This window comes from Arachis ipaensis, chromosome B8, assembly GCF_059453495.1.
Source record: "Arachis ipaensis isolate K30076 ecotype BB chromosome B8, ASM5945349v1, whole genome shotgun sequence".
NCBI lineage: Eukaryota > Viridiplantae > Streptophyta > Magnoliopsida > Fabales > Fabaceae > Arachis > Arachis ipaensis.
This window is the reverse complement of record NC_142443.1, coordinates 55,314,800-55,321,528: the sequence shown is the minus strand read 5'-3', so window position 1 is coordinate 55,321,528 and position 6,729 is coordinate 55,314,800. Positions and strand designations below refer to the sequence as shown.

General features: G+C 34.8%; 1 non-coding gene across 1 annotated transcript; it reads left to right on the top strand.

The window, feature by feature from the left end:
* The first annotated feature begins 1,730 nt into the window (after nt 1–1,730).
* Nucleotides 1,731–1,838, top strand: LOC148548164 (small nucleolar RNA R71). The gene has a single exon (XR_015897097.1). It is a non-coding gene; the product is annotated as a small nucleolar RNA R71 (small nucleolar RNA).
* Nucleotides 1,839–6,729: the final 4,891 nt, after the last annotated feature.

Sequence of the window (6,729 nt, the reverse complement as noted above, 5' to 3'; positions counted from 1 at the left end):
CAATGGAAAGCAAATATATAAATATAATTAATTAACATTGAGTTGCCTCCCAATAAGTGCTTCTTTAATGTCAATAGCTTGATAGTGAGCTCTTAGAGAGCTTCACAGAGACTCAGAGCTTAATGGTGGCCTCCCAACACCAAACTTAGAAGTTGAGTGTGGGGGCTCTGTTTGACTCTGTATTGAAAGAAGCTTTCCATGCTTCCTCTCCATGGTTACAGAAGAAGATCCTTGAGCCTTAAACACAAGGTAGTCCTCATTCAATTGAAGGACTAACTCTCCTCTGTCCACATCAGTCACAGCTTTTGCTGTGGCTAGGAAGGGTCCTCCAAGGATGATAGATTCATCCTCATCATTCCCAGTGTCTAGGATTATGAAATCATCAGGGATGTAAAGGCCTTCAACCTTCACTAAGACATCCTCTACAAGTCCATAAGCCTGTTTTCTTGATTTGTGTGCCAATTCTAGTGAGAATCTAGCAGCTTGTACCTCAAAGATTCCTAGTTTCTCCATTACAGAGAGTGGCATGAGGTTTATTTCTGACCCCAGGTCACACAGAGCCTTCTCAAAGGTCATGGTGCCTATGGTACAAGGTATTAAAAACTTTTCGGGATCCGGTTTCTTCTGAGGTAATTTCAGTTGCCCCAAAGCATTCAGTTCATTGATGAGCAATGGAGGTTCATCCTCCCAAGTCTTATTACCAAATAACTTGGCATTCAGCTTCATGATTTCTCCTAGATATTGAGCAACTTGCTCTTCAATAATATCTTCATCCTCTTCAGAGTAAGAATACTCATCAGAGCTCATGAATAGCAACAGTAAGTTCAGTGGAATCTCCATGGTCTCTGTATGAGACTCATATTCCTTTGGTTCCTCATTAGGGAACTCCTTAGTGGCCAGTGGACGTCCATTGAGGTATTCCTCACTGGAAATCACTACCTTTTCCTCCTCTACAGGTTCGGCCATGTTGGACGTATTGGTGGCCTTGCACTCTCTTTTTGGATTCTCTTCTGTATTGCTTGGGAGAGAACTTGGGGGGAGTTCAGTAACTCTTTTACTCAGCTGACCCACTTGTGCCTCCAAATTTCTAATGGAGGACCTTGTTTCAGTCATGAAACTGTGAGTGGTCTTAGATCAGAGATTATGGTTGCTAAGTCAGAGAGGCTCTGCTTAGAATTCTCTGTCTATTGCTAAGAAGATGATGGAAAAAGTTTGCTATTGCCAAACCTATTTCTCCCACCATTATTATTATTGAAGCCTTGTTGAGGCTTCTGTTGATCCTTCCATGAGAGATTAGGATGATTCCTCCATGAAGAATTGTAAGTGTTTCCATAGGATTCTCCCATGTAATTTACTTCTTCCATTCCAGGATTCTCAAGGTCATAAGCTTCTTCTTCAGAGGAGTCTTCTTTAGTACTGTCGGATGCAGCTTGCATTCCAGTCAGACTCTGAGAAATCATATTGACTTGCTGAGTCAATATTTTATTCTGAGCCAATATGGTATTCAGAGTGTCAATCTCAAGAACTCCTTTCTTCTAAGTCATCCCATTATTCACAAGATTTCTTTTAGAAGTGTACATGAATTGGTTATTTGCAACCATTTCAATGAGTTCCTGGGCTTCTTTAGGCGTCTTCTTCAGATGAAGAGATCCACCAGCAGAGTGGTCCAATGACATCTTAGACAATTCAGACAGACCATCATAGAATATACATAAGATGCTCCATTCTGAAAGCATGTCAGAAGGACACCTTCTGATCAATTGCTTGTATCTTTCCCAAGCTTCATAGAGGGATTCACCTTCCTTCTGTCTGAAGGTTTAGACTTCCACTCTAAGCTTGCTCAACTTTTGAGGTGGAAAGAACTTGGCTAAGAAAGCATTGACCAGCTTTTCCCAAGAGTTCAGGCTTTCTTTAGGTTGTGAGTCTAACCATATCCTAGCTCTGTCTCTTACAGCAAATGGGAAAAGCATAAGTTTGTAGACCTCAGAATTATTGGTCTTAACAGTATCACAGATTTGCAAGAATTCAGCTAAGAACTGATGAGGATCTTCTGATGGAAGTCCATGAAACTTGCAATTATATGCCATTAGAGAAACTAATTGAGGATTAAGCTCAAAATTGTTTGCTCCAATTGCAGGAATTAAGATGCTTCTTCCATAGAAGTCAGAAGATGGTGCAGTAAAGTCACCAAGCATCTTCCTTGCATCTCCACCATTGTTGTTGTTTTCGGCTGCCATGTCTTCTTCTTTTTTAAAAATTTCTGCAAGGTCTTCTCCAGAGAGTTGTGCTTTAGCTTCGCTTAGCTCCCTCTTCAGGGTCCTTTCAGGTTCAGGATCAGCTTCAACAAGAATGTCTTTATCCTTGTTCCTGCTCATATGAAAAAGAAGATAACAGAAAAGAAGAGGAATCCTCTATGTCACAGTATAGAGATTTCTTTATGTGAGTAGAAGAATAGAAGAATGAGGTTAGAGAGGAGAGAGAGGAATAAGAAGAATTCGAACACAGAGAGATGGAGAGGGTTCGAATTTTAAGAAGAGAAGTGTTAGTAAATAAATAAAATAAATAGAAAGAGATAAGAGGGAGAAGAAATTCGAATTTTAATTATAAGAAAAGAAAAATATTTTTGTTTTTATTTTAATTAATAGTTAGAATTCGAAATTATTAAAAGAAATAAAATAAATTAGAATTTAAAACAATTAGTTAATAAAAAAGATTTTTGAAAAAGATGTTAATTATTTTCGAAAATTAGAGAGAGAAATAGTTAGGTAGTTTTGAAAAAGATAAGAAATAATAAACAATCAAACAAAAAAATCAAGTGGTTAATTGAAAAAGATTTAAAAATCAATTTTGAAAAGATAAGAAGTTAGAAAAAGATTTGAAATTAAATTTTGAAAAGATATGATTGAAATTTATTTTGAAAAAGATTTGAAAAGAAAATTAAAAAGATTTTATTTTTGAATTTAAACTTGATGACTTGACTAACAAGAAACTAAAAGATATGATTCTTAGAATTTAAAGATTGAACCTTTCTTACTAGACAAGTAACAACTTGAAATTTTTGAATCAAAACATTAAATGTTAGCAATAAATTCGAAAATATGAAATAAAAATAAGAAAAAGATTTTGAAAATCAATTTTAAAGTTTTCGAAAATATTAAGAAGGGAAATGAAAAAGATTTGAAAAGATAGAATTTTTAAATTGAAATTTTGACTTGACTAATAAGAAATAACTAAATTTTAAAACTTTTTGACTAAATCAACCCAAAATTTCGAAATTTATGAGAAGAATAAAGGAAAGATATTTTTTTTATTTTTGAATTTTTAATGAGGAGAGAGAAAAACATCTAAATGACACATGACATAAAAATTATGAATCAAAACAAGAGAAATATGCAATAACACTTTGAATGTCAAGATGAACACCAAGAACACTTTGAAGATCATGATGAACATCAAGAACATGTTTTTGAAAATTTTGAGAAAAGAAAAACATGCAAGACACCAAACTTAAAAATTTTTAAACTTTAGACACTAAGAATTCAAAAATACATATGAAAAAACAAGAAAAGACACAAAATACGAAAATATAAAGATCAAACAAAGAAAATCCTCAAGAACAACTTGAAGATCATGAAGAACACATGCATGAATTTTCAAAAATTTAAAGAAAAACAAAAAAGATGCAGTTGACATAAAGCTTAAAATCTGACACTAGACTCAAAAAATAAACACAAAATTTTTGGTTTTTATGGTTTTATTGATTTTTTTTTGTATTTTTTGAAAATTATGTTGGAAAAAGAAAATAAAGATATTCAAAATTTTTAATAAGAATTCCAGGATTCCGGTAATGTTAGTCTAAAGGTTTGGTCCAAAAGATTAGACATGGCCAATGGCCAGCCAAGCTTCAGCATACAAATATAGACATGTCCTTTCTACAATGGAAAGTAGAAACCTCGGTCCAAAAGATCAGACATGCCTTAACAGCCAGCCAGGTTCCAACATATTCCATGAATCTCTAGAATTCATTCTTAAAAACTCTGAAGAACACATTTTTAAAATAAATTTTAAAAACTTGGTGCACGGAGTTTTGATTCACACTTTTCACAACCCCGCACAACTAACCAGCAAGTGCACTGGATCATCCAAGTAATACCTTACGTGAGTAAGGGTCGATCCCATGGAGACTGTCGGCTTGAAGCAAGCTATGGTCATCTTGTAAATCTCAGTCAGGTGGATTCAAATGGTTATGATATTCTGATAAATAAAAGATAAATAAAACATAAAATAAAATAAAGTTACTTATGTAATTCATTGGTGAGAATTTCAGATAAGCGTTTGGAGATGCTTTGTTGCTTCTGAACCTCTGCTTTCCTATTGCCTTCTTCCAACCATGCGTGCTCCCTTCCATGGAAAGCTGTATGATCCTCTCGGATGAAAAATACCAGGTAAGATCTCTGCACGGCTAATCAACTGTCGGATTTCTCATCTCGGATGAAAAATATCATGTACAGCTACCGCACAGCTAATCATCTGTCGGTTTCCGCTAGCGTCGGAATAGGACCCTTGTCCTTTTGCACACTGTCACTGCGCCCAACATTCGCAGGTTTGAAGCTCGTCACAGTCATCCCTTCCCAGATCCTACTCGGAATACCACAGACAAGGTTTAGACTTTCCAAATCCTAGGAATGCTACCAATTGGTTCTAACCTATATCACGAAGATACTAATCTCACGGACTCAGTCCGTGTATTAGATACCCAAGAGAATATACTTCGGCTGTCGTCTAATGACTACGTTGAACATCATGTAGACCGCTTGTGGTTGTCAGGCACGCGGATCTTGGCTAAGCGAGTAACGAAGATAGTGGGTGATTGTCACAGGTCACCCCTTCATTTTGACTTAACTGAATTAAGTACGAGAGTATATCTTGGAGAAGAAGTAGGCATGAATTGAAAGAAAAACAATAGTACTTGCATTAATTCATGAAGAACAGCAGAGCTCCACACCTTAATCTATGGGGTGTAGAAACTCCACCGTAGAAAATACATAAGTGAAAATAGTCTAGGCATGGCCATGAGGCCAGCCTCCAAAGGAGGTTCCAAGATGTAAAAAGTTACATATGATCAAAAGATGGTCAAAAGACCTAACATAAATCTCTAAAAGTAGTTTTTATACTAAACTAGTAACCTAGGGTTACAGAAAATGAGTAACTGAGTGCAGATAGTGCAGAAATCCACTTTCGGGGCCCACTTGGTGTGTGCTTGCGCTGAGCATTGAAGCTTTAATGTGCATAGGCTGTTTTTGGAGTTAAACGCCAGCTTGGGTGCCAGTTTGGGCGTTTAACTCCAATTCTGGTGCCAGTTTGGGCGTTTTACGCCAGGAAGTTTTATGCTGGCTTTGGTCACCACTTTGGGCCATCAAATCTCGAGCAAAGCATAGACTATTATATATTTCTGGAAAGCCCAAGATGTCTACTTTCCAACGCAATTAAGAGCACACCAATTAAATATCTGTAGCTTCAGAAAATCTACTTCGAGTGCAGGAGGGTCATAATCCAACAGCATTTGCAGTCCTTTTTCAGCCTTTGAATCAGATTTTTGCTCAGGTCCCTCAATTTCAGCCAGAAAATACCTGAAATCACAGAAAAATACACAAACTCATAGTAAAGTCTAGAAATGTGATTTTTGAATAAAAACTAATAAAAATATAATAAAAAGTGACTAAAACATACTAAAAACTATGTAAAAATAATGCCAAAAAGGGTATAAATTATCCGCTCATCCGAATTCAAAACTTCTTCAAAAAGGTTCAAAACAAAACTCCAAGAGTATACTTGAAATCACCACCTCACAAGAATCATTCAAGAAGATTAAGATACGCTAAAAAGGAATTCAACTCATCAATAGCAAACTCGCAAGGAGGACTCTTCGACTAAAGAACTCTAGTAAAAACAATAAGAGGATAAACGATGCATTAAATTGGAACAAAATCAAGCTAACTCAGATAAGAATGAGATTCACAAGAGAAGGTAAACTAAGATTAATGATAATGATCACAAGATGTAAAAGAATAATTAAAAACAAAATTAAGTATAACATCCATAGAAATGAAAAGTTTAAGAAGGAATTGGTCCGTTCTTAAAAAAAAAGATATGAGTCCAATATTTTCAAAAGAACAATAATTGCATAAGTAATGTGTTATGCTAAACCAAATCCAAATTAAAATAATTTAGGTGAAGTTTGTCAAACGAAGTTCAACTGGAATAAAGGCGAAAATCCTTTCTTTCAAAATTTTTTTAGAAATACCTAAGTACATAATCAAGTAAAGATATGCATAGAAACTGTAGTAAAGTTGTTAGAAAATAAAGTTGTATTTAAAGTAAGTATATCCCTGTAAAGCAGTAAAAGAACAGGCGATGTATTAGAAATAAATAGTTTTTTTTAAAACTGTATAAGGAATTTTCAAAGTTTTATATAGAGAAGTGTATATCGACTCAAAAGCGATTTTATAAAAATTTGAAAAATGGTTTTAAATACAATCAAATAAGGGAAAAACAATCACAATTTCTTTAAAAAAATGGACTCGGAATAAGAACTTAAAAATATACTGCATCAAAATAAGTTCAAAGTTATGTCAAAGAATACCTGAATCAAGAAGAAGAGTTTAAACAGAGAAAGATAGACACACAAAGAATTTCAAACAGGCATATGCAATTAGGATCAAACAAAAA